Source organism: Thermobia domestica, chromosome 3 (genome assembly GCF_964235325.1).
Source record: "Thermobia domestica chromosome 3, izTheDome1.hap1.1, whole genome shotgun sequence".
Lineage (NCBI taxonomy): Eukaryota > Metazoa > Arthropoda > Insecta > Zygentoma > Lepismatidae > Thermobia > Thermobia domestica.
Genome location: NC_137456.1, coordinates 126,741,494 through 126,767,922, shown reverse-complemented (window position 1 = coordinate 126,767,922; position 26,429 = coordinate 126,741,494). Strand labels below are relative to the sequence as shown.

At 31.8% G+C, this 26,429-nt stretch overlaps 1 protein-coding gene across 2 annotated transcripts in view; it reads left to right on the top strand.

Annotated features, from left to right (window-relative positions):
• Positions 1-26,429, top strand: part of LOC145680716 (uncharacterized) — a 91,424-nt gene that overhangs the window by 52,599 nt on the left and 12,396 nt on the right. The window lies entirely within an intron of this gene.

The window sequence follows — 26,429 nt, the reverse complement described above, 5'->3', positions numbered from 1 at the left end:
GTCATACATCATTATTTAATTTTAATAATTACTTCATTATTTAATTTATTGAAACTGTTAGAATTAGTTATAGGCTCTGTAGAAACGCTTTCAAAATGCATTAAAATTATAAATGACGTATAAAAGGTGCCTTGCTGAGCGTACTCCCGCACCGCGGGGTCCTTATCGCCGCCACTGCTTATACTACTACTTGACTTTCGAGACACACAGCCTGTGAGTTTTTAGAGGAGCTAACTACTGGAAAAAATACATTTTTGAATTACTATAATATATAAATTATTATATAAAAAAAATGAATGTAACTGTGTGTTCCTGATCATCACGGCCGAATTGAAAAGACAAATGAAATGACTTTTGGTATATAGTTAGGTCTTAATCCAAACTGGCATGTTATCGTATAGCTTTCATTATAATACATATCCTAAGAGGGTAGTGGGGCCGAATTTTTGCGAAAAAAAATCGAGTAGGGATGGGAACGAGCGAGTTCGAGCGAGTTTTCTTTGAAATTCGACTCGACTCGAAACAAACATTTTTCAGCTCGACTCGAATTTGGGCCAAGTTTCGAGTCGAGTCGAGCCAAAACGACCAATTCGAGCTAAACCCTGTGTGTAGTTCCAAGTACTCTTTTCAAGTATTCTACATAAACAATATAATTATCAATTATAGTACTACCAGTGATTTATCTACACCCCCTAACACCCCCAGCACCCCCTTAAAATTTTCGGACCCTCCGGAAATAAATTCCTTACACCCCCCAACTAGGGGGGTGCAATAGTAAAAAGATACATTCTCGTTCTGTCTAAAGCCCTATAGGACTTTGTAGAAAATATTTTAAATAATCTTATCTTTAGGCAGAACGGGAATTCCCGTTCTGCCTAATCTTCAGAGACAGGAAATTTTTAGGGAAATACAGCACCGAAAAGTTTGACTCCTAGCGTGTTTGTAGGCAGATCGGAACTCATGTATAAAATGGCTGTAGTAACGAGGGTGGAAACTAAATGCAAGCGGTCAAAATGCAAGAAAATTATGACGAGGACAAAATCACAGGAGTATATATTGGATGTACCAGTACACGCCCTATATGATTATTTTTTCCTTTCAATTGTCATATATTCTAAAATGTTATCTGTATTTTCTCAACTGAAATAACTTTTCCTTTCTTTTAAAATGCTGAAAACTCAATAAAACATAAAAATGTTATAATAAAAGGGCAGATTAGCTTTAATTACTTTCTCACACACCCATTTGAAAAGTTCTGGATATTTCTGTTTATTATACTTTTAATACATTTGAAATACGTTTAGCATATTACAGTAAGACCATTCATTTTTATTACGAAAAGTAACTGTGATGCTATTTGATTTTAAAAAAGTCGTTCTTGTATGCTAGCATATAGCAGTCTTTTATTTCGAGTAATGTATAAATATTTATTTTGATTCTGAAATACTGATTAAGATTTTTTTTTGCAAAGATCAAAATGTGAAATATATACTTACTATAACAGTCTTACGTCTTTTATTGGTTTTTCAGCATACTTTTTTAAATGTTATTTCCGTAAAGTGAAGAATTTCAGATAACATTTTAGATGCACAACAGTTCAAGGAGAAAATAATCATTCTTTTATTAATCTGCGCCTCTGAGTCTGTCGCTTGATTTTAATCCGTTTTGTCTGAATTTTCCTCGCGGTTTGCCCTCTTGAATTTTGTCCTGCATTCGTAATAATCTATTTGGTAGTTCTAACAGAGACTGTAAGAAGAATAACAATTTCTCCAAGTTTCATCATAAATTTTAGATGTTATTCTTCTTGTTCTTTTCGGGAAAATGACGACGATACAGTTCTTTATCAGCAGTGTTACTCGCATCTACTTTGGTAAAGATGAATGTGATTCTTTTTAAGATACCTGCGGGCAAATGGAAAATTGATTGACTCAGTTGAAAGAAAGCCGTTTCACATTGTAACATAAACGAACATAAAATAAACTTAATTCGGTATATCAAATTATTTCACATCAAGATTTTATCCAATTTTTCAGTATTTCATCTCTAACATGCTAAGAGTCGCAGTACATAAAAGGTGCCACAGTTCACATCCTCAAGACATGTTTGGCCATATATTAAGTAAACAATGCAAAAGGATGTATAGGCATGTTAATGTTCTACATCACAACTCCTTTTTCGGCATAACCATATCAGCTGAATTGTCTTATATATACATAATTCTGTACTATATGCAATAGTATCATATATACTTATATTTTTATATTTATATTGTCAATGTAAATAGCAGCAATACAAAACATCAGTAGGGATATTCCGATATCGGACCAAAACGGGGAGAGAAAAGATAATAGAAACCATTTGTATTAGTAACAGACAAGCACCAGGTGGGTCGCCCCCAGACAAAGGGTAGAGAGTATAGTTGTATAGAAATATAGTATTGTTTAAATGACATATGATGACAGGTAATGGCTGGTGTACTATTGTATGTATAGTAGTGATAGAAAAGAGAATAATAAAAGATGTCAAAGTTGTAAAGATAAATGATTTAAAAAAAGCATTTGAAACTTGTTGAACAATAGCAGCTTGTTATAAAGAATAATAGAACTATAGAATACTTTGTAGTTGCATGTTTTAAAATAATAAAAGAGAAACCTTGGGAAAATCATTGAACAAGGGTAGCTTGTTATAAAGAAATAATAGAATTATACAATACATTGTAGTTGTATGAAAAGAATAATAAAAGAAAAACTTTGCAGGTGTATGCTTTAAAGAAGAATAATTTAGGTGCTGAACAATAGCGGATTGTTAAAAAGAAAAATAAAAAGATTTTTAACCCGGCGATGGCGCAAACGCGGACGCGGCGCGGGAAGGCGCGGGGCGCGAATGCCCGGGCGCGAACGGTAAAAGAAATGTGTACGCGGATGGTAATAAACTTGAAAATGAAGTAAAAGAGGATGATATAGAATTTTTAAAAGAAGACAATAGTATTTACCTTGAACGTATATATGAAAAGAATTTTGGGATTTTTTTGTTAGTGCAAAGAAAAGTTTTTATGTTTTTGTATTGTGTTATTGACATGTTTAAATATTGTTTGAAAAGGAATAGGTGACTTGTATGAACTTGATGGTATTGGTGGACGCCACCTTGTTTGTTTGAACTGCTTAAATACGGGAGTTTTGGAAAATGTTGTATGTATTTTAGCTATGGCTGCTATACAGAAAGAAGATTTTGTGTACGCGGATGAAGAGACGTTGTTTCCTCCGCCGTTTGTGGAGAATAACCCGAAGACCGAGAATAGCGATTTATCGGTAAACGGCAGAGCAGACTCTCCAGACAGTGTAAAAACTATTTATTTATCATCTTCGGATGATTATATTGATATTGAAGAGATAAAGAATTTGTGCCAGGATCACCATCATTATTATCACGAACAGTACGATTTTGTAGATCACATTGTACGTGTGGAAATTTTAAAGTGGACAGGAAGTGCATTTTAAATGCTATAAAAAACTGGGAAACAAATAAAATTTTAATTTGTAGTGGATGTTTTGAAAGTGTTAACAATCAAATGGCCGATGAGTGTTTATTTATGACTGAAGAAGAACTGATGGAACGAGCCATTTCAACTTTAATAGAAATAGAAATTGAAGAATTGTTTTATACATATGCCAAATCGCATATAATTGGCATATGTACCCAGGAAATGTTTTACGAATTGTATTATGATTTGATTGAAGAAAGGGATAAGACATTTTTAACTGACGTGATTGAAATTTTTAGAATGAAAGACAGAAAACATGTGTGAACTTATCTACAGATGTAAAGTGAACTTTGTGTTTCTGTTTGTGTAAATAGTGTAAAGACATACAAAAAGTGAAAGAACAATTTATACTTTAAACTTTTGACTATGTATGTATGCATATTATGTATTTTGAAAATAATTTTTGTGTATCATGTAGTGAAGAGCATATTAGTGAAGTTTGTGTTCTAAAAGTATAATTGCATACTTACGCTTTAATAATATTTTTTGTGAACAATGCTTGCTGCATCTTGAACATGAATGTTTATTTTATTATGATATTGGAACTTTTGCTGTAGAATATTTATGCAACAACATAAGTGTTATTGATTTATTTGAAGTGTTTGAAGAACACCATAGTGAAATTTCTAGTATAAACTTTATACGCAAAGCGCGTGAACACTGAATTTGTTGCTCCGTTTTTCTTAGAACGTAAACATAAAATTTCACCATGTGTTAATGTATACATTATTGACATAAAAGGTTTTAAGATTTCAAATCATGAATTTATTATACGTGAATTTTGTTTAACTGTGTGTGATGATACAGTAAATTTGCATTGTTTAATAAAATCACCAGTAGAATACAATGTACTTCCGTTAGGTTGTCAAAAACAAATTGAATGGTTAACATTAAACTTACACGGATTAACTTGGAATGATAAATGCGGTTATACTGTATCACACATACGTAACCTTATATATCAACTTTGTAAACAAGATGCAACCTTTTATTGTAAAGGTGCAGAAAAAACACTTTGGATTAAAAATATTTTTGCATTAACTAAAATTTTTTATAACATTGAATGTATTGTATGCAAACAAGAAATAATAATAATTATTATTCTTATGTGTAATGAATGATAATAGCATTAAGTTTTTTGTTGTAATTTTATTGTATTGTAATGTGATGAAAATATAAAGAAATAAACTTTTGCATTATAATAATTTTTCGTTTTTCGTTTTTAAAAAATTGTTAATGAAATAAATAATTTGAAAAAAATTTGAAAATGATTGAAAGTAACATTTGTTTGACATTTATTTTGTTTGGCATGTTCTTATATTATATCGTTATTAGTATTGTTTCACATGTTTGCATTTTTTTAATTTTTCGTAATATTATTTTACATTTTAAGAAAATATTTAAAGATAAATACAAATAATAATAAAATATCTAATAAAGTATTACAATTTAAAATATACATGCATATAAATATATATATATTTTGCTTTAGAGTAAAATAAAACTTTAATGCTTAAATAATTTATGTATGAACTATTAAAAAAGAAATGTTGAACACTTTGTATTGGCGTGTTAAAAATTGCAAAGAAAACTTTATCTTCGTATTTTGTTGTTTCTTTTGGAAAAACTTTTAGTTAAAAAGTATGACTTTACGAATAATTTTTCTGTCATTTGAACTAACACATTATGTAGAAAATGTTTGGAGAATTTGTTTTACTAAGTAAAGTTTTTTATTTTTAAACTTACGTATTATTAAGAGAACCGTTTTACGAAAACTATTTATTTATTTATTTAACTTTGCGCAATAAATTACACGAACCTTTCGTGTGAACTAATAAAAATGATTTGAAAATAAAAAAATGTGTGAACATAGAAAACATATATTAATATTTATTGTGTTTTGGATATAGAATACAATTTTACTTTGTTTTGATGTTAGTATACTTTTTAAAAAATATACATACATACCTGCATAATGAAAAGCAAAACACATGCTGCAGTTGGAGGCTGTGGTACTTAATGGAACCTATATTTACCAATGGGAAGTAAATACCAAATTGTAACACGCATGCGCATTTGTTAAAAGTTTATACGCATGCGCAAATTTATTTATGAAAAGCAAACCACATGTTGCAATTGGAAGCTTTGGTAACCAATGGAAGCTATATTTACCAATGGGAAGTAAATATCAACTTGTAACACGCATGTGCATTTGTTAAAAGTTTATACGCATGCGCAAATTTATTTATGTATACACAGGAACAATACTTAAATAGTATAGTATTTGTGAAGATGTGTAGTAGACGTGTATACCATTCCGAGTATATTTCGCCACGAGAGAAAGAACTTAAACTTGTTAATAGGAAGAAAGTTATTTTTGTACAAGATAATAATATTTGTGAAGTGAAATTATTATATCCTAATGAAAAACATTGTAATTCGTTTAGAAGATTTTATCGAAATGATGATGAAATACAATTTGAAAAAGTGTATCCTAATACACATATTGAAATTCGTGAATTAGATATTGTAAACTGTAAGTGCAAGCGGTTTAAAGTAAGTAACTTGTGCATAAAAGAACTTTTTGAAAATTATAAACTGAATGAACCACTACTTTGTTGTGCTTGTTCATTAAGAATACCAGATGAGCGCCTTCATTTATGTTTATTAGCATATAATAATCGATTGAAACGTGCTGTGTGGGAATTTGTAATTAAGAAGACAACTCGTGACAGTGTTTGAATTGTACTTGAAGAAACATTGTTTAGACGATAATTACAAACAAAAAAACGTTTTTAAATAGATTTAATTTATCATATGAATCACTTACATTTTGTGATACTTATATTTCTCAGTTAGTGGAACTGTTTTTAAAAAAAGACAAAAATGCCTACAGGAAACACACCGTGTGTGTATAATTGTAGTTCTTTTTTTCTGAATGAACAGTGCGTGTTGGATTGTATTTCAAGATGGAAACCAGAATATTAACTTGTATGTGAAGGTTGTTTTGAAAACTCACGTATTATAGAGCACCATGATTGTATTACTGGGGACTATGAAATGACGTGCTTTAATGCATGGCGTGTTATGGTACGAGGGGATACTTGTGATGAACTGTATGTAATCTTTTCATCATATCACAATATTGAAATAGATGATTGGAACTTTATTTATGTTATATAATATTTTATTAAACAAAAATTATGTCGATTTAATTACAGAGCTTTTCTTAGAAAAAGATTTTATTTATAATTTTTATAATTTTTAATTTGTTTTATGTGTTAGTGAAATAAGTAAACGAAGTAAAAGTTATACAATGTAAATACAATAAATTTTGTATTGTAAAATACTTATTATAATTTGAAACAGAAAATTTTAGTATGATGAAATTGTTTACATGTACATGAATTTAAAATTAAAATAGAATATAACACTATATTTATTTATATTATATAATTTGCAACAATTTTATTTATATGTAACCAGTTTTAAATTATGTGAAAAATAAAAATATTATTTCTATAAAAGTATTTTTGTTATTTTTATTTGTTTTTAAATATATAGTTTGTAATTTTTTTACACACAAATAATTTGTAATGTTATGTGCAAACGTATTTAGTTGTAATTTTGCAAACATTGGAATTTATTTTGTATTGTTTTACATACATGTTTTTTATTTTATAATTGTGCATAAAATCGAATTACATAATTATTTTAATACAATTTTAATACATTAGGTAAATTATAAAAAATGAATTAACATTTGTAAAGAAAAAATAAAAAAGAATAAAATAATCATGTTTGAAATACATACATACATAGAAAAAAAACTTTTGAAAGGAAAGTAGAAAAGAACTAATGTTTAATTTATATTAATACTTTAATATGATAAGAAGAAATTTTAACATTGAGTTTGTTCTTTAGTATTCGCAAATATTGTTAGTACATGTTTTTTTACAATGACTTTTGATTTACGCAAGAGAATAATTATTAATGAAAAAAATAAGAAACAATGTTTACAAAAAAGTTTACGGAAAACTGTATTATGATCGTTTTTGGTTTATACTATTGATATTTTCGTTAACAGTTTATTTTGATATTTCCCTAAAGGTATAACGGTACTGAAAAAAAGATTTTTAGTAAACATGTATTACAAATGCAATAAGTTAAAAAGTTGAAATCGCATACTACATAGTAATAAAAATACTAAGAAAAGTATAATGAAAACATAAAAGATAAAACGTGTACAGATAATATTGTATAATGAAAAACAAAAATAATGAAAGGTGTAAAATAGAAAACATGAAGTGAAACACTTACACAATTAACAACAACAAAAATAATGAAAAGTGTAAAATAGAAAACATCAAGTGAAACACTTACACAATTAACAACAAGGTTTTAATGAATCGAGCAAGCAAAATAGCTACTTTAAAAAGTTATAATAGAAACACTTACAAAATTAATAACGAGCTTTTAATTATCGATGAAAGAAAAAAACTAACATGTATACATATATAATTAAGTAATAGAAATAATGGAAAGAAATTTAAGAACTACGTATGTATATACAAATTAGTAATAGGAAAACTTAAATTACACATATTTAATAATGAGCTTTTCTTTAATACACGCAAATATTGTTTGTACATATTTTTACACCAACACTGTAATGAAGGAAAAGAATAAAAAAAACAGAAGCGTATCATTAAAAATTACGAGTTTGCACAATGATGGAGCAGGCCTTGGGTTACCAGGTCACGACTTTTGTCCAGGTCATCTGGGTCTGGGTCTTGCTTTTCAGACCTGATCTGATACGGAGACTTATGCAGACCCGGCGATTCGAATGCACCCGAAATATATCAGCAGCATTACTGCAGAATGTTAGTTAATTAATGATATTTACTACCCGAGCTCGAACATTTATTTGTTTGATTCTTAACCAATGTAGCAACTTTTGAATATTTCAAATATAATTTCAAGTTTATACGCTTTCCTAAGCTGAAAAATAATAAAGTGTTTTTTGAACATAGACTATACAAAGTAGATTTAACAAACTAATGTTTTGGTCCAGCGGTATATTTTATATTCTAAATGACAAGTTTTACACGCTTGCTCGATTAAATTTTGACGATCTCTCGTAAGAAAAAATACGTGTCATTCCACGTGTTCATATTGTTAAGCTTGTAGTTATCTTTCAGTGCAACACATTGACAGATACAGACGTAAACAACAAGCAAGAAAGAAAATTACATTTAGTGAGAAAATAGAAAGAAGAGAATATCGTCTGACTGCCTCTGGTTCTTCCGCGTCATTGGTTACGGGCAACAAACTTCATGACGCTTCACACCACTGTAACATAGGTAACAGTCCGAATAAGTTTCTACTATATCTACTAATCTGGGTAGTATTCTTAGTAATAACATGAAGTGCGAACGTGAAATAAAAGCAAGGATAGGAATGGCGAAAGAAGCCTTTAGGGGGAAGAAAAGTTTGCTTTGTGGGATCTTGAATAAAGAGTTGAGAAAAAGACTCATAAAATGCTTCGTGTGGAGTGTTGTACTTTATGGGGCGGAAACGTGGACATTACGTAAAGGTGATGAAAATCGACTGGAAGCCTTCGAAATGTGGGTGTGGAGACGAATGGAAAGAATTAGTTGGGTCGAGAGGAAAACGAATGAGAGAGTGTTAGAAATGGTGGGTGAGAAAAGAACACTTTTAGATATTATTAGGAAGAGGAATAGAAACTGGTTGGGACATTGCCTAAGAAGAGATTTATTTGTTAACACATACATACATATACAATTTTAGTATATTAAAAAGAATATAAATACTTTAAAGTTAGAATATATAAAATGCAAACATGTACAAAATTAATAATAATAAAAAGTGTGTTCTTACAGCTTTTTTATAGAAAAAAATGTAATAATATAACATTAATTGTGAACATTTCCTTTATTGTATTGAAAAAACAGAGAAGTTAATTTTTAAGAAGTAGTCACAAAGTTTTGAATATGATTATACTTTAAATTGTGTTTAAAAAACATTATATTATTTGATGAAATATAGTTTATATGTGTTTTCTAATAAAAATAAACTGAGTTTTTAATAAAGTGAAGGAAAAAATCGCAATAATGTTTCTGCATGAGTATTATTCAAAATAATAACATTATTACGAGAGGTTAAATAAATAATGAGTTTGCACCGCAAGCGACCCATTAAAAATTATGAGTTTGTATAAGAAACAGTTTATTTCCAAGTTTACATTCAATAATGTTAACAAAAAATAAGTTGAGCTTCTAATGAAGCGAACGAATTAAATAATTGTAACTATGTTGCTTCGAGTTTCTATTGTAATGATTTGTAAGTTCACAACCATTTTTAATATTTTCGGATCATGTTTGGTATGCTCACACGAAGTGTTCGAGTACTTTATTACGATAGGTTAAATAAATAAAAGAGTTTGCACACCAATTTAAATACGATCATACTCTATGAGTGTTATAGTAAAGAACAGATAAGCACCTAAAATTGTTTCAAGTGTTACACAGTTTTATACTACAATTACAAATTACATTATATTGTGTAATATTACTGTTACTAAATTTAAAATATTTTCAAACACCTGCGTACGAGAGTACAAAATAATTGCTTTTGAGTACGAGATTACAAACTAAATGCGTTTGGGTACTAGATTACAAACGAAATGCCTTTGGATACGAGATTAAATTTCACGCAACAAACTATGTTGCAGCCTATACAACTAGTAGTGTTATTCTTACTGTTGATAATTTAATTAATTTCGTTACAAAGTTACATCTAATAATAAACTTTCAAGTATATCTTTAAAGTTATAAGTCTTTTGGAAGTTACATTTACCAACATGTACAGGAATTGTTATTAACCGTTTATCTTTATATTCGCTTAAGTTGGTAAAACTTCGGGAAAGTTCGGTTAAGTTCGGCAATCTTCGGAAATCATCGTGTTAACTTGTTCAAATTTCCAATTGTTGGTGTTTTATAATAAGATAATATAATATTTTAAAAATAACGTTTACTAGATTAATTGTTAATATTTCAAACATACATTCCAATTAATATTATGTCATATACAAATATAAATTTTATTACATATACTACATATCGTTAATGCAAAGAAAACACATTAAAATCCAACCGCCATGTTTGTTTTTTTAAACAACGCCATCTGTACACAACATTAACATTAGTGTGTATAAGACTGTGCGTGTGTGTACATGTACCATAGCAAGTTACCGAGTGTTGTTTGTTTTTATAACCGGCAATACTCCGCGCAATATTTCCGGGCGGCAATATTTTACGCGTCCCGCGTCGCGAAAACCTTTTTCCGGGCGCAAATACCACGCGGCGCGCACCGGTAGCGGTAAAAAGGCGCGAAAATGGTGTTTATTTTAGTAATATCATTCATTTTACCTATTCATATAAAATATATATTCTAATAAACATATTTCCAAAGTTTGAAAAAATCGACGCCATGTTCTTTATGCAAATTCATCACATTTTTATTTTACAATACTGTAACCTATATCGTAGTGTTCCTTAGGTCATAAGCTTCAAGAAAATACCTTTCTTTACTTTGTACGACCAATAGTTTGCCGTAAAAAGTCAAAAAAATTACTTTTTGAACAGCCCTTGTAATAATTGGAAAAAATAAAGATTTTTCAAGTTTATCATGTAGGGTGTCTTTCTCTATAGATTTTCACCTGATAAATCGATTTCTGTTGTCCATTTTGTCCTACGATCAATAGTTTACGATTTATGATCATTTAAAGTTAATATACGGAAAAAATCTTAGTCTTTTTCCATCAGCACCGTCTATATAACAACAAATGTCAGTAATATACAGGCTTTTCTCCGCTTAACATCAAAACTTATCGCCCTAGTGTTATTTCTAGAAACGGCAATGGCTCATACGTTTACCGACAAAAATATTTTGTCGCTTGCCGTGTTTTTTTCCCGCCATATTTTAGTTGTTCGTATACAGTTTCCATATGAGGTTCAAACATCAAAGAAGACATTTTGTTTTAGGTAAGTATCAACGTTTTAAAATTTGTATAATTTGCATGTGCTTTCCAGTACAGTATAATGTAGCTTTTCATAGGCATATATCATACTCAAAACCTAATTTTTCCCCCTTTCAAACGGCACATATATCTTTAAAGTAACGCTAAATAGCTAAAAAAATAATAACTCAAAAGCATTTACATATTCACTTACAATCTCAATTTATTCTCAATAAGCCGCCCGCATAATCATATTCTGCATGCGCCACTGTTCTCAACAAAAAAATTATTCCTTTTCGTTAATTTAACTCAATCATTTACTATTCGTTTTCTCTTGGGTTACGAGAACTTGTGCAGTTTTGCTCTTCAAAAAACAACTTGTTTTCCTTCCTTTGGAATGTCAAATTCCATCCATTCATCTAGCAATAAAAACCGCCTGAAGCGTACGTAGTTTCCAGCGCAATTCACGCTTTTTTCCTGACCTCTCTCACACACACCAACGCATTTATGCGTGCTTCGACCATTCACACACACACACACACACAGACACACACACACACCAATAGAAAAATACATTCTCTTTCCCCGCCTCTCTTTCGGTCTCGCTCCTTCCTTCAAACTAGCAACAATAATATACCCTCCCCCGCCCCCTTCTACCCTGCTCATACTGTAGCCTACAGTCAAGCAAACTTTTTTTCTTTTTTCTTCCCTCTCTCGCTCTCTTGTTTACGTTCTCTCTTACCTTCCATATTCCTTTACACTGTTAGGTAACCTGTTTCTCCCCTATTCGCTTCTCGGTGTTTCAAATTGTAGCTAAAGCATTTTTTCAACCCTCATAAAACTATCCAGGAAATACTTGGCACCCGTATTTTAATCTTAAAATCGTCACAAACAAATCTCAATGTCTTTTTCGCTTATAATAACGCTTACAAAAGCTTTTCATTGAGTTTTATTCTTACCCAATTGAATTCATGTTCTACTTTCTATGACATTCATTTTAATATTGCCCATTTATGTTCGTTTATGTGATAAGTTTCATTAGTGAAAAATGTACATAGGATTTCCTTTTTTAACTATCATACATATTCAGTGGAGTCTACTATAGTTAATGATTTTTGGTTTAAATATTTGTTTATTTAATAATACAGTACCCTTATATACTTGGTAACGTTCATTCAATTAAAATTTGTATGCAAAACAAAGAGTAAAAAACATCATTTCAGTTTCTTTTTATAAGATATTTTTAAAATCAATCCATTAAAATACAACATTCGAGGAAATATGGAAATAATCCCTAAAACTGTGGGACATAAAAACCTATTCAAAAAATCCCATGGAATTCATGAGTTATCTAACAAAATTTTAAAGCCTAACAGCCTTACATTTTTTTACTTCCCCCCAAAAAATTTTCATGAAATAAAAATAAAATAAACCCTATAGCCAAACAAATAATCATTTTACAACAGATTTCAGATGAGAAGCGGCATGGCCTTGAGTTGGCTTTACGCGGCGTCCAATTGGCTTTGAGCGGTGTTGACAATTCGCGACAAGCAGTTCTGCACGCTGACTTCTCGCGCTACTGCGAATCTTGACAATAGCAGAGGCGCTTATTAGAAATATTGTATTAGCACATTAACTGCTCACTTTACGAAGTAGAGAAAAGAATTACGAACACATACGTGAAAACTACATCTTTTTATGATAACTGGTTGTTATGATACACGCTTTGAAAGGTTTCCATATAAAACAATTAGTAAAACGAGCGTTGAGTCCCGTCTAATTTCCAGTGGATTTTTCTTCGATTTGGAAATGGAACTCAACTTTTATTAAAGGATAATCAGGGGTGTAACCAACAGGTTGTTCTAGGGGAACATTACTTTCAGGGGGAGGAAAGCTTTTCACACATTAAAAACAGAACAAATGACCTCTTTCAGAATATGAAAGCATTTTAACTCACCATGTATACTATACACATATTATGTTTCCTCGATGCTACCTTAACAAAAGACGGATCTTAACAGTACTGAAGTTGAAAAGCGGATTGTAAGAGATAAATCAATAAGCTATTCATAAGAAAACAAATGCTGTTTCTAGCAGTCTGTTTATCCAACTTTGTGTTTATGTAGGTTAAAATACTAAAAGGAAAAAACTCGAAAAAATATCAACTCAGATATTATTATGCAATAATATAGTAGTGAGATATCCTGGGGGGACTGAGGGAGCCAGGGCCCCTCATTTTATTTGTAAATGTGCAATATTAGGCATAATTTGAATGCAATTTGTCTTAAAATCATCATATATGCTTTCTGCATCTGAATGCACCCCCCCAATTTACAGAGAAATCAGCGTCCTTGTAATTAGGTACAGAAACTGTATTGATGATGTTTTCTTTTTTCTTTTTTTAAAAATCTTATTTTATTATAAACGTTCCTAATTTGCATTAATTATTAAATAAGTTTACTAAACATATACTAGATGAACCTCATTTCGGGGCTGGAAATAGTTTGGAAAGTCAAGGCCCGCTTTTGCCCCGTTTCTACACCCTTGAGAATAGTAAGCGATCGAATTAAATAACAAGCCTCTGCAATTTGATTCATATATATATATATATATATATATATATATATATATATATATATATATATATATATATATATATATTCGATTCCCGGCGGGAGCTCATGTGGAAGAACAGAAGGTATGGGACATTCGTAATATTGTTTTGAAATTGCCTTCATGCAAGATTCTTCCTTATTCGACAGAAGAAACGCAGTATGATTTTTTTCTTCGTTTCAATACCTTACGTATGTGTGGCCAATTACGTACTCCTTCTTTACTCCTCTAGCAGGGACGCAAAAGCACCAGGCGTCTGAGTGGTGTCATAAATTATTGTAACCCAAAACAAACTCGACCATATCGTGTTGCTTACGAATCAGATGGATTGTTGTTGTGAGACCTACATCAAGTATAAGAGTATGTTATTACATGGAAGCAAAGGAGCTGATTGTGTGTGTAGGAACGCAACTTCTCTTCTTCTAGCATAAACAGAATTCATCAGTGTCTAGGTTGCTTTCTTTCGTGGTAGTTCATTTGTTCTCCAAAATTATAGTTGACAATGTCTTTAAGGAAACCGAGTACAAGTGCGGAATTTTCTTTTTTTTTAAAAAAAAAAGTGCTACGAAGTGAAGCTCGAAGAATTATTTTTTGTGTTTACAATTTTTGGAACTCATAATAAAAAATTTACAAGAGTCAGATTCAGACAATGGCGAAATATTAATTGACATAGACGATAGTGAAAGTAGTGTTGAAGACGAACGTTTAGCAGTTCCACTGGAATAAGTTAATAGGTAGGTTATTCAGTTGCTATATATACTTCTAGGATACACAGCCAAAATCTTTGAGTTTGCTGGAATAGTATATTTACATTGTGAATAATGTTGCCAATGTATGTGTAATAATCTCAACTAGAGGAAGAGCGAGAAGGGAAAGGGGAGTCCGAAATCCGGCAACACCGCGCGGAATATCGCACAGCATTGGCTACTGCCCGTGATGCTTTACATCTGAAAAACACAATAAGTAAATATTGCACTTAGAAAGAAGTTCAGGATGCTCCTTCAATCAGGATCAAAATACTTTAGCAATACGCATGTTATAAAGCTTCAACAGTGTTTTTAAGGGGAGAAATAATCTGTATATAATGTCAAAGAAAATTATTTTTAAAAAAACGGGTAGCAGAAAAGAGGTTTATTTATCTTTCTTTTTGTTAATAATATTATTTTGATTGTATATAAAACTAACTAACTAACTCTATGGCCTATGGAACCCGGAGGTTCAGTGCTGCGTTCACAAAAGCTCTTCACTGACTTCTATCGTTAGTCAACTAAATCCTACATTGTATTCCTATTTCTACAAGATCCATCTTAATATTTTCCTCCCATTTGCGCCTAGGTCTTCCTAATGGTCGTTTTCCTATGGGTCTACCAGTTAACATTTTGAAAACGTTTCTACTTTCTTGCATTCTAGCTACATGACCTGCCCACCTAAGCCTCCTAGACTTGACGACCCTAACAATGTTGGGTAAACCGCATAAACTATGTAGTTCCTCGTTATGAAGCTTCCGCCATTCCCCATTCTTGTTCCTCTTGGGTTCGAATATTCTTCTCAGGATCCTGTTCTCAAATACTTTTAGTCTATGTTCGTCCCTCAGAGTAACAGATTATGTTTGACAATTTGATTGCATATAGTTTACGAAAAATTGTCTTTTTTCTTCATATTAGTATAAAAGGAAAAAGTAGAAGGAAAGCTAGGGATAGGAAGAAGAAGATAAGCATAATTTTAAAAACAGATGAGTCAAAATCATAAAGCGTAAAAAATTATTTTCCAGGTCTGTCAAATGTATAATAATAATAATAATAATAATAATAATAATAATAATAATAATAATAATAATAATAATGAATATTTAGATAGCTAAATGCCTAGTTGGATTCCAGCTCGCATTACCTAAAATTTGTCTTTTATTCGTACATTTTCTAATTTTATTAGCGTTTTTTCCAAGTTCAGAAAGCATCTTTAACCATCAATTGGAAATTATGTTTTCAGCACTCTTCTTCTTATAAGGTTTCTATAGACTTTTTTCCCTGTAATTTTAGCAGCAAAACATTCTTAAATATCCTTCGCTGGGTCTTTCATAAAAAAATATACAATACCTTACTCCACTGCATTTGTTCGTTCCAGTCTTTCTAGAATCCAACGAAAAACTGAAAGAGAAAACCATAAAAAATGTGGTCGCTATAAAGCTTTTCAACCAACCAAGCTTAAAACTTGATTTTTCACAGTTGAAATTACCTAGAGTAAACACATCGGAATTAATAAAACACACAAATTATATTGCCTAATCTAATTTTCTTTTTTTTCTTTTTATTTTTTCATATTTACAATTTTTTCTTTTTTTACAGTTTTCGTTTTTTTAATTTTAGTTTTTCCACTGCCTCTACTCTTTTCACAGCCAATATTAAAAGTTTTTCTGTTTCCCCATCTAGGGGAAACAATGCCCAAAGATCATGTTCTTGTTCCTTCATTTTTTTCTTTTTTCTTCTTCTTCTTCTTCTCCTCCCTTTCTTTTTTGTGATTTGCTGTCTTCATTTCCAACTTTCAATAGAATCCCATCTATTTCATTAAATGAATCAAAAATATCAAACGATGTACATGCTCGTGATCCCTCCATCCTGCAAGAAACAAAAATAACAATTATAAATATCAAATAATACTATAAAATTTCACAGGTTATATTTAAGCAACCGTGCTGTTAAAAATATATCAAAATAAGTATGACCTTATTTTTTTGTCTCTCAACAATTTATCCAATCAATTATATTACTATCAGTATCAATTTACGGTTTTATTCTCAAAATAAATAGCTACTGTACATTCATTTCTTAGTTATCAGTCTTATAGTTATTCGCTTAGCGCCTATAATTTGATCTGCCAAAGTTATTTCATTATTTACATATTAGTTCTTAAAACGAATTTTCAATACAAATAATGACTCTAATTATTTTTTATTTGTTCTCTTCTAAACAAGCTGCTATTATTTATTTATTTATTTCCTACCAATAACAACTCTGGGGAGCTAAGCTCCCTAAATCATGTTTATAACGTAATTTACCTATATTTCCAACAAAAGTAATATTTCATTCCTTCAATCATAAACAAACTAATTTTTTCTACAATTTTTTACCTTAGTTTTAAAAGTAACCTACATATAACTGTCGACAAGGCCTTAAAAATCACCAGTTTCAAACACATTCTAACAGAATTACTCTGTAACCCTCCCAACAAAAATTTTCTGTCTGTCTCTCCCTAAATGTCCAAAATATCAAATAGCATGTGTCCTTATTACGATTGTATGCACATATTCGTATCAACTAACTTTTCACATCATCTATATGAAATTCCATAATAAATACCACAAAACTTAAGCAACAGTTTTTCCTAGGAAACATTCCTATTTACTATACTAACAAAGCAATATTCAGTTATCATAACGTTTTTATTTTACTTTTGCTACACAAATCCTAAACTAATTTCCTCTAGTACATTTGGTCTATAGTTCTGTTCGTTGGCTAAGTAATCTTATAATAAACAATATTATGTTCATAATTTTTGGAATGCTCCCATTTCCTTCCACATCCTTAATTATTATTTCCCTTTACCCTAACTCGCATAACCGTGCAATATAAAGTGCTAAGTGACATAAAAACAATTCAATATTTTCAATAAATTAATATAGGGAAACAAAATTCAGTTTTCCTAAAAACAAATCTTTTTCATGAGCTTCTCCGTGGCTAAGCGGTTAGCGTACGCGAGTTTTGCGCAAATAACCCGGTTCAATTTCCGGCGGGAGCTCATGTGTTTGGATTCCACGTTATTCACTAAATCCACGTCTCATATAGCCTTGCTGCTCAAGGGTACCCTTAACTCATAATCAACTTAACTCAACTCAAATCTTCTTTATACCTACATTTTAAATAGGGTCATGCAATATATTTCATTTGATTTTTCTATATTTATATTTTTATAATATAAAACATGAATTTACTTTCAGTTTAACTAAATATTTTATCTTCTATTCTACATTCAAACTAATATTTTAATAATTATTAAGCAAGTGATTATACTTTAGCCCCCAATGCTTTCATGTTTCCTTCTTTCCATTTTCATTCTTTTATTACAGTTGCAATAAAATCAATTACATAAAGCTGTACAACACGTATAACGCATCATATATTCCAAAAAAATAATAATAATATTTAAGTCGCGGGCGCACTCCCCCTAAATTTTTTCAGTCTCCCTCAAATACTGTTATTCTCAATAAAAGTTCTTATAGCTATCAATTTAAAATAATTTTAGGAATTAAAACAATTCTTTCCAAGTTATTAGTTGAATCCATACTAATATTACACGTGGAGGGGGGTTTGCCTAATTCTTTAACTAACAAATATAATTGATTTCAGGACACCATAAATTACTAATAATTTGCTTATCTTTGCTGCAAAATAATTATGATACACTTGCACCTATGGCAATTTACATGTCATAAATGTTCATCAGTTTTTCCAATATTAAATACTGTCATCGCAAAACTGTTACATAATAACAATGCGTTTAAAGCTATGCCATTATTACGTAACCCTCTATGTACAGGCAAAAAATAGATGGCAATCTACACTTTTCCAATTAGGTTAGCGGTGCCTTAAACGTAAAAAAATTTAGTTCAATTCATCACATTAACTCAACTAATTCCAATTCCACGTTATTTTCTAAGTCTTATCTTACATAACCTTGCTTTTAAATTATCAAGTAAATTTAAAATACAACTAAGCATTCCTTCTGTCCTTCCAATTCATCAATTAACTAAAAGTTTATATTTCATATTTTCTTTCTAATAATAAATTCAAATATTTATTAAGGGCAGGTTGCGATACTTCAATGCTATAATGCACACCTTCGGTGCTTGGGGTCCCTCATTCAATCCCAATCCGCGACAAGTCAACTTTATGCTGCACAAACACCGTGTTCGTGGGTTTTCTCGGGGTTCTCCCGTTTCCTCCCACTTTCTTTATTCCAATATTTCATCTACACTCATCATTACCGTCTTTAGCCTAACCCACATAACCGTAATACGTAAAACTGAAATATTTCATTTTGTATACCATTCATAAGCTTTTATCTTTGCATCGTTTCCTGCTTTCCTCTTAATAAACTATATATTCCCAACTAAAAATGATCTCTTGCAACAAGTCAATTAAACATAATAAGCTCGACACTTTTCATCTCTTAAGTTTAAAAATAAATAAAATAATTTATTTCTTACCTCAAATTTATGAACTCCTTCCACAACTTGCCTCAAAATCAAACCACAAAAATCTAAAACAAAAATAAGAAAATAATTTTAATATAAATTCAACACCTCCTTCGCAAACACGTAATATTATTCTCTATATAACATATATATTAAAAGTTTAATAAAAATTACTTGGGTGGTTTAGAATTAAGTTCTATGCTATTATATAAATTTGTATATATTTTTAAAAATTAATTCCACCCTCAGCTCTTCAATATTTCTCCTTTATTTTCTCTTGAAAGTCAACAAATAAAAATAAGTTCATGTTACAATTTACATTAAAAATATTATAATCCCACTTCAATCATCTATAAAAGTTAAGTTCTTTCATTATTTCTTTATAGAATAAATATAAGAAAAACAAAATTCAACTCACCTTCCAAATATAAATATCTTCTATCAACTAATTGCTCGTTTCCTGAAGTCTCACCCACAAACACACTAACGCCAACTAAACTCTAAAATCGAAATAAGCGTGTTCTCCAAATCAACTTATTTATATTTTTTCACAAATAAAGGGGTGAAAGTAACGCCAAACATTTTACGCTTTCTTTTTTATTTCTTTAAACATTCTCTCTTTTTCAAATCTTAGCGTCCCCTGCAAACACTTACGTTCAATTACTCTATGTCTTAAAGCAATTTTTCTCTGTAAAAGGCAAAATTCTTTTAAAAGGTTGCCCCCTACAAACCCTCTTCCATACAACACAAAATTTACTCAACTATCTCTCTACAAACAATAAATTCTCACATAAAAGAAACTCTACCCCTTAAATACAGCTTGTAGGGTCTAGATATTTCACAATAGCCAAAAAATACAATACACTTTTTGTAGGTTCTGCAAAACGAAAACGAAACCAAAGGTTTCCCCTTTTCAGTTTATTATCTTATTCAGTCAGTGCAACAGCTCTTTTCCGTGTCTCTGTAAGTATGGCACCATACACTACCTTTTTTTTCAAAGTTGATATTCAATCATAATTTTCACATGAGTTTCCCATTTTCTCTCACTTTATTTATTCATTTTCTATTACTTCCTGTTAACAAAGTGCATCAAAATATCGCACTTACCTTCACTACATTAGTATTTTCACTTTAATTTAAGCAGTTTCATTGGTGTCCATAAACATATGTTTCCTCCGAATTCTCTTCTTTCAGCTATAAATTACAACATACTCCTTCATTACTAAGGCGTTCAGCTCTCGTGCTTGAAGTCTCAGCTTCAATCACAGCTTACATCATATACATATCCTAATATACACCCATTATAATCATATTCTTTCACTAATACATTACATATCTATAATTCATGCTATACAATATTCCATCTAAGGTGGCAGGGGTTCAATCCCCGACCCCAACAATTCAACTTTGTGGTGGACAAACACCGTATTCGTGGGTTTTCTCGGGGTTCTCCCGTTTCCTCCCACTTTATTCCACCATTTCACTCATCTCTCATTATTACCATCTTTAGCCTAACAGGCATACGCAGCAAAGATGTGCGCCCTAGCTAGTAGGTCAGTGTAAAAAGGCATCTAAGTATTCTCATTTTGCATTTTCTTATCTCCTTTACACTATACCAAAACACCGTGTGCGTGGGTTTTTTCGGGGTTCTTCCGTTTACTCACACTTTCTTCATTTCACCATTTCGTTCATTACTCACCATCACCATCTCCTTTAGTCTAACCGGCATAATCGTGGGACGTAAAACTCAAACATTTCATTTTCAATATTCTAACTACAAAAAATATGTTTGTAATCATCAGTATTATACCCATATTAATCACTAAGTCCACGTCTCATATAGCTTCGCTGCTCAAAACAATATTTAACTAACATCAAGTCAACTCAAAATCCATTCAATTCATATTGTGTTCGTTCCAATTCTCAAAATTTTTATGTTTCTTCCCAACAATATTATTCCATTTATGACATCACTAATAAAATATTTATCTTTAATGTTTCACACATCCATGGTTCAATCCTCAGCTCGCACCATATATATTTTCTCACATTTTAATCTATTTTTTCTCAACTATAATATATTATCCAACCAGTCTTATCTCTTCTCATCTTCATCTTTTCCACTATATGGCATAAAAATTCAAATAAATTAAAACTCCAAACAAATCCATAACCCCGAAATATCTATATTTTTTACTACAAATATTATCTTATTTTCCACGTAAGTTTCTCACACTCCTTTTCAAAACTACAAAACCCCATTCACGGCAGTAACCCTAACATCAACAATACTTTTTTTCTTTTTTTTCATTCTTTTCTCCCTCTCTTAAACCAATGACATAATACAATTGTTATTCTCAACCTCTCTTTTTTTAAAGCAGTACATTCACTATTCTTAAAAGTTAACAAGGATCTTCTCCAGAAAAAGGTTTTTCTTTCTTTCTTTCTTTTTTCCTACTATTAGGGTAGGTAGCATGGTAAATGGTACATTTATCTGTCTATCAACTCAAAAGATCTTTTTTTTCTAAAAAGGGTTACACATACAGGGGGTCGCAAGTAACATGACGTTGTCTCAATCGTCAACAATAAATGTCACATACGTTTTCTCAAATAACTTTCACAAGCTCACATCTGTATGCTAAATGTCCCATTTATCTGTCTAACAACTCAAAAGATATTTTTTTTCTAAAAAGGGTTACACATACAGGGGGTGCACAAAACTAATATAACCTTGTCTCCAACGTCAACAATAAATGTCACATACGTTTTCTCCTTTTATTCAGATCGCTATATACCTTTCGCTTTCCATTGCACTAATTTCCTCATCTCCCTCTAGGTGGCAAGGTTCTTAACTAATACCTAACAATTCACAACCCCCAATTTAAAAAAGTGGTCCTTTGCTCAAAAGGACATTACAGTTCCCCTGCAATCCTATGTCTGCTCCAGCAGTGTGTGCCAATGCAATAATTTTTACAAAGTGACATGTAACATTTCCAAGGTGTTTTTAAAAATCTCTGTCCTTCACAATAATAAGTGCTATTTCTCCATAGGGTGCAAGTCACAGCACCAATTAAACAAGGACTTTTACTCAAAAAACGACATTACAGTTCCCCTGCAATCCTTTTGGACCACCCAAAATTACAATACAGCTGTCTATGTTCCTTTCTTTACATGCCCTCAAAGGATTGTCTCCCTCCCACCATCCTTAGCTAACATTTAGCTGTGCTTTTAACAATAATGTATTATCGACATTTCCCATGTTTTCTAAATACATGAAACTAAGTTATTTAACATGTTTAAAACACTCTTTTCTACTTCCTACAACTACAGCATTCACCAAAACCTATATGTCACTTTTAAGTGACACTTTCTTCTTTTGTAATAATGACAGAAGGTTCAAATTATGTCAGTGTTACACAAAAACCGTATGTTACACATTCTAACCTTTCCTATTGTCTTTTTCTCTCCTCGTTTTGGTCCGATATCGGAATATCCCTACTAACATCAATATCAATTATTGAAATACTTGTATGTTTATTGTAGTTTCAATCAAATCAAAAGGTCGGATAATCGGGGATAAGGGCCGCCTTACGCATCCTTTTGCATGTGAACTGTCTCGCCTTTCACGTACTGCAAGCAGTGACGATTTTAACGGGTAGGCTGGGTTGGCACGGGCCTACCCAAAAATTTTAAAAAAATGTTTAAACACTAAAAGATACAATAAAGAGTTTATATATTTACCACTCTTTATATTAATGGTAAATAATTATTTAATAAACAGCATCAACCACTACTGTAAGTAATTTGCTATTGTCATTAATCAATCAAATGTGCATATGTATCCATGCGCGAGGGAGCGGGTCTCCCAAAATTAAGATCCTAAAGCCGCCCCTGACTGCGAGCCTTAACATGTTGGAGGTGAACTGCTGCAAAAATGAATAAAATTTTGTTGTGAAATGAGTTGATACTTGACCGAAGTAATTTGTTTTATCTTCGTTTCAGCTACAATGTCAAACGGCTTTCTTGCAACTGAGTCAATCAATTTTCCGTTTCTCTGCAGGTAGCTTTTTTTTTAATCACATTCATTTTTACTGAAATAAATGTGAACTTAAAGAAATAATTATTCTTCTTATAGAATCTGTTACAATTACTAAAGAAAAATTTTCTTGAAGAAATCCCTCCCTGGACAGAATTCCTAGTCTCGAAAGATTAAGCAGAACGGAAATTCTCATTCGGCCTAAAGATCATTTAAAATATTTTCTACAAAGTGCTGGACGTCTTTTACGCAGAACGGAAAGACTCCATTAGAGCCCTTGTTATTTTGGTCTTTTAAAAGATTTTGAATCAGTGGCGGATCCAGGGCAGGGGCGATCTCCTCCCTAGATGAGGAATCTTTCTTATTTTATATATAAATAAAATCCATCTCAGAGTTTGGAACTCTTAAAAGTAGCTCTAAGTAGCTGTATTACAATCCACCGCTCCCTCCCACAGGTCCGTCCTGGATCCGCCCCTGTTTTGAATTCTTGATTTTAAGTGCCAATAGAATAAAACAAGTTACTTTCGACAAGATAAAGTTTCAAGCAAAGCATGCAACGCAAGATTGAATGGAAATCAACCTTTACATGACTGTGATTGTCCAACAACGTTTGATCAATCGATTGCCAACGATTTCATCTCGATGTCACACCAAACGTGAGAAAGTTGACGCTAATTGGCTCTGGCTGATGAAGGAAATCAAATGCGATCATTCATTGCATCAACGAATTTTAAAGTTTGTATGAAGAAAACTAATTAAAATGACGATAATAGTATACGACCTCAATGCAAGATTGCACCCCCCAGAATTTTAACACCTCCCTAAGTTCAAAATTCTGCATAAATTACTGACTACTACTACTACAACTTCTTATATTATTATTATTATTATTATTATTATTATTATTATTATTATTATTATTATTATTATTATTATTATTATTATTATTATTATTACATCGTGTATAACCATGAAAAGTAGGCGGTTTGTATCTGAATATCGAAAACTAGTTGACTGTAGATCTCGGTCTTCGAAAAGTCTTCAGGAAGCAAGGACATCGGTCACGAGGTTCTGGGTTTGAGTTTCGGAGGAGTAAGTATTCGGGCTCGAGCCAAAAGTTGTTAAAAGTTATAGGGCGCCGGCCAAAGATGTTCAACACTGCTCGGCCAGGGTTTATGGCTGTCAACGGCTCGACTCACAGCTCATTCACTATCGAGCCGAACCGAGAAGTGACCCGAGCCAACAGCTCACCTAATCGAGCTGGCTCGAACCGATGGCTCATCCGAGCCTAACTGGACCGAGCTGATTGCTCACCCAACCAAGCCAGTTCGAGCCATCGACTCAGTTGAGCTGAGTCGAACCGAGCCAATGGACTCGTTTCAACGGAGCTGGCTCGAGCCGATGGCGCACATGAGCCGAGTAGGTGGTTCATCTCAACCTAGCTGACTCGAGTCATTGGCTTAATTGAACCGAGTCGATGGCTCATCCCAATCGAGCCAGCTCGAGCAGCTTGCTCAGTTGAACCGAGCCGAGCCGGTTGACATCACTACCTGGATTAGGCTTCTGCTTGGGATCAAAAATTCGACCCTGCAGGTCTCAGCCTTGATGGTAAGAACTACATATTTATATTGGTATGTACTTATATTGGTGATCATGACATTTGAGGCTGTCTCGTTATAAAAATCTATTGTCGTCTTGTTATCGAGACGAGACGAGATGCACCCCTGTTGTGAGCAACACTAAAAGTTTTTCGCATAACTGCTTACATTTTTCATGGCTTTCGTTTTCCAGTCTAATCAGGCTATGATTTCAAAACGATTTAAAACGAGCTGAACGAGCGAGCCATTTATCAAACTCGAATCGACTCGAAATTCGACCTCAAACTGTGACTCGACTTGAGAAAAATTGCCTTTGACTCGACTCGAAACTCGAGTCGAGATATAGCTCGACTCGTGCCCGTCCTTAAGTATCTCGCAAGCCGTTAAACTTAGGAAGCTGAAGTTTCAGTATATTAACTTTATTAAAAATGAACAGAAGGTTCATTTCTCCTTCTTAGGAGAAGAAAGTATCTCGCAAGCCGTTAAACTTAGGAAGCTGAAGCTTCAGTATATTAACTTTATTAAAAATGAACAGAAGGAGAATGAAATTTCTCCTTTATAAGGGGTGGATGGGTGGCACTTTCTATAAATATGGAAAATTGGTAGTGGGTTGGTTTGTAAAAATAATCGATATTAGTTGAGAAACAAAAATTACAGTGCTTCACTTCATATATCCAATTCTTTCTGCTGTAATAATTGCTGAAGCTTATGTTTATTGTATGGAGCGCTTAGAGCACAGGGTAATCAACCCATAAAGTTGTGAGAAAAATAGGCATAAAATTTGTACGGTAAGCTTAATTACACGAAAATTTTAAGTTTGGACTGTACGCTTAACTATATGAACAATTTTACACTTTTTTCTTCCTTTACGTTGGTTTACTTACCTTGATTTGGAACTTCCAAATTGCATAATTTTTTCCACCAACAATTATACTATGATAATTTAATCAAAATTCATCGTAATTTGGCCCATGACAAACACTTTACCATTTTGTATCGTAAAGGTCATATCCACCGTTATTGTAACAGAGCGGTGCGTGAGCTATTGACCGTAGAAATTCAAACTCCGATTAGTGATAATTTCACAACCTGGTTTTATCACAAGTGTAAACTATTTAATCAGTAGAGAAGAGGCTGTGGATCATGTGTTAGAGTTGATGATGATGTGTTTTGGTGGATGAGAGTGGTTCATACATATATCATATATCAATTAAGTCAATCTACCCATGGGAAGTGGATGAGAGATTGCTTGCAAAAGTCGATTGATATGACCTTCGGACGGCCATATTGGATTTATTCTTTGCTGTCGGCCCGGCATATTTCACCAGTATTCCTTCGTGGCCCTTCTC